Source organism: Aristolochia californica, unplaced genomic scaffold (genome assembly GCF_029961685.1).
Source record: "Aristolochia californica isolate CCGP_79_NKW_82.1479 unplaced genomic scaffold, dmAriCali1.0.hap1 SCAF_362, whole genome shotgun sequence".
Classification (NCBI taxonomy): Eukaryota; Viridiplantae; Streptophyta; class Magnoliopsida; order Piperales; family Aristolochiaceae; genus Aristolochia; species Aristolochia californica.
In genome coordinates, this window is record NW_027182062.1 from 22162 (window position 1) to 25690 (window position 3529).

At 35.9% G+C, this 3529-nt stretch overlaps 2 non-coding genes across 2 annotated transcripts; both read left to right on the forward strand.

Moving 5' to 3' along the window:
- The first annotated feature begins 1030 nt into the window (after nucleotides 1–1030).
- Nucleotides 1031–1104, forward strand: TRNAP-UGG (transfer RNA proline (anticodon UGG)). Its single transcript has one exon. It is a non-coding gene; the product is annotated as a tRNA-Pro (tRNA).
- Nucleotides 1105–1272: 168 nt separating this feature from the next.
- Nucleotides 1273–1346, forward strand: TRNAW-CCA (transfer RNA tryptophan (anticodon CCA)). The gene has a single exon. It is a non-coding gene; the product is annotated as a tRNA-Trp (tRNA).
- Nucleotides 1347–3529: the final 2183 nt, after the last annotated feature.

A 3529-nucleotide genomic window follows, 5' to 3' on the forward strand; every position in this document is an offset into this window, starting at 1 on the left:
TCGAAACCCTTTCGGGCACAACTGGTACATTCCAAAATAACTCTTACCCTGGCTTCTTTACTCTTGGCCATGAACCTCCTTTGGATTTTGGATTCACTCAACTCTTCCATTTTCGATCCGAATCCAATAAGAAGAAAGGAACAAAAAAATGGAAGTTGCTAACTTGAAATCCAATTATGAAAGATTTCGTTTCAATCAATAGAGTAATCATAAAATAAGTAATACGATTTTTTCTAACTATCAACTATTCTCTAATCCCAGTATTTCATTTAATATAATATATTGTATGGTCTCGAACCCCCTGGATCCATATTTCTAGTTCGGCTCTCCCCCTATTAATTCTATCCTGAACCCAAGTTTCGCTGGGATTCATTCAATCCACTTTTATTCTTTTTCTTTCCTTCCTATACTAAAACTAAAAAAATGAAAACGGGAGAAATTAGTCACAGTCATAGAGAGTTTATTCTATCTCTAATCTTTTTCTTCTTTATCCCTTCCCATGTCAATAACTAGAATTAAAAAAAGGGGAATACCAACGCATCGGGGAATAAACGATTGATCTCTATCAATAGACCCGCTAAAGACCCGAACCATAAAGTACTTAGCACAGGTGCCACGGAGAGATATGTCTTTAGATCTCGCATTGAAAATCCTCCTTCTTTATTGTAATACAATTATTACCAGATAGATGATATATAACTCTATTATAACTATAGTTATATAGTTAAAGATCACTTGTATTTGTACGTAGAACCCCTAAAAATGGATATGTAGAATGATCCGGTAGATGAATTGTTCCTAAAATCGAAAAAGATGACCCCCTTCTTTTCTTCCTGAGCATTACCAATAAATATTCATTTACTTATACGTTAGGTTTCATCTGTATATAATTCTCTTATTATATGAGACCAAAAAGAAGAAATGGCAAGATAAATTCTCTTGTATATAGATATAGGAAATAACGATGTGGAAAACAAGACAGGTATTCTCTACAATGACGAATGACGAATGACGCTGTATAATAATGGAAAGGGATGTAGCGCAGCTTGGTAGCGCGTTTGTTTTGGGTACAAAATGTCACGGGTTCAAATCCTGTCATCCCTACCGATTACTTCTCTTACGGGCAGTAATGATGGATCAATTTGGATCGACAAAAATTTGGGGCATAATCCTTCATTTTCATTATATAATACTTTATGCATGCATATTGGGGGTGGGGGTAAAAAAAAAAAGAGTCCTTCTCTTTACAGTCGTATCTCCTCCCATAAGAAAGCGCTCTTAGTTCAGCTCGGTAGAACGCGGGTCTCCAAAACCCGATGTCGTAGGTTCAAATCCTACAGAGCGTGATTCTGTTCCTGTAATTGGAATGTCGAATTACAATAAAATAAAATAACTTCATTAACTTGAACTGCAACCTGCATTTGACCTCCTGCAGATTTAGGAGGAGGTCAATCAAAAACAAAAAAAGAGATGTTACTCAATTAAAGGTCCAACTGATCGCCGCGTCTGTATTGTAAATACGCAGTTACGAATAATCCGGCCAAAGTAATAGGAATTAGACCTAACACGATTCCAAATAGAAAAACTTCAATCATTTCAAGTTGTTTGAAAGGGGAGAAAAATAGAGGTAATATCTATTAATAAATATTAATCCGAATCGCTCATGAATCTCAATAAACAAGAATTGTCAATCGGCTTCGAAAGGGACTATAGAATACCTGGAATTTCACAGAAATATTCATTTTTTTTGTTCATTCAACTAATTTCAAATAAGTCGTACCTTGCTCAAACCAATCAATAGAGCTGAGGTTATAGTTAAAGCAGCCAGTAGAAAACCGAAATAACTAGTTATAGTAGGCATGAAAGAGCTAAATGAGATACGTTCTTTTTTTTTTTTTTACATATGTTTATAAAGCACTTACCTAAGTTTCTATTTTTGTGAGATATGATGATAAAAAACTACCAATTGACAGAATCGGTTCCAATTGAAAGTTCTTGATTCATAAGCATTCTAGACGGCACTAACAAAGATGGAGTAGCAGAGGTAGAAAAAAAGATTAATTCACCCTCATTAATTCACCCTCTGTGACATCTACCAATCCCGTGATTTCGAATCAACGGATTCCGCGAGCAACTGATGAGTCAAGTATAAACAAGTATAAAGTCAAAATAGCAATTAGAACAGTCCCGTGTCACTTTATTAAAAAAAAAAATTCTTTTTGAGTCACTATGAAAAAAAAGAATTGAATTTGAAAAAAAAAAATTCCATTTTGATCATTTCTTTTCTTTTTCTAAAACCATGAACGGGGAGTTTCTAGATTTTGTACCTAATTGAATTGTGGGAATATGAGAATCTCTTTCATAAATAATTCTAACCCGTCGACTCACATCCTATACTACATACAGAGATAATTTTCTATTGAATGACACGCGGTTCACCATAGCATAGACAAGTAATAAGAAAAGAAGAGAGGAATTATGTACCACTTCTTTTCGATACTGATTGATACAAACAAAGAGCGTTGCTGTGTCAGCAGAAGGATAGTTATACTGATTTGGTCTACTCTAAATACGCCTTCGGTACAATATTGACGATCTTACAAAGATTAAATATCAGTAGTTTTCCATTTACTGATCCCATCTTTTGCGGAATCGATCCCCCTTTGACTGTACAAGAATATGTGGAGCTCAGCATGTCTGGAAGCACGGGAGAACGTTCTTTTGCTGATATTATCACCAGTATTAGATACTGGGTCATTCATAGTATTACTATACCTTCCCTATTCATTGCGGGTTGGTTATTCGTCAGCACTGGTTTAGCTTACGATGTCTTTGGAAGTCCTCGGCCAAACGAGTATTTCACAGAGAGCCGACAAGGGATTCCATTAATAACTGGCCGTTTTGATCCTTTGGAACAACTCGATGAATTTAGTAGATCCTTTTAGGAGGCCTCAATGACCATAGATCGAACCTATCCCATTTTTACAGTGCGATGGTTGGCTGTTCACGGACTAGCTGTACCTACCGTTTCTTTTTTGGGGTCAATATCAGCAATGCAGTTCATCCAACGATAAACCTAATCCGAATTATAGAGCTATGACACAATCAAACCCGAATGAACAAAATGTTGAATTGAATCGTACCAGTCTCTACTGGGGGTTATTACTCATTTTTGTACTTGCTGTTTTATTTTCCAATTATTTCTTCAATTGAGAGAAAGAAGTATAGTAAGAGTAAGTAGGAATTCTTTTATCCGATTCGGAAGGATATCATCCTCATAATTATCCATGACTGTTTATGTCTATAGCATGACCACTTGATGAAATGCGGAGGAAAGTGGGGTAAATGGCCGATACTACTGGAAGGATTCCTCTTTGGTTGATAGGTACTGTAACTGGTATTCCTGTGATTGGTTTAATAGGTATTTTCTTTTATGGTTCATATTCTGGATTGGGCTCGTCACTATAGTAATCGGATGAACCAGATTGTAGACATGAAAAAGTAAGAACTCAACAGGACCTTGCTCCTC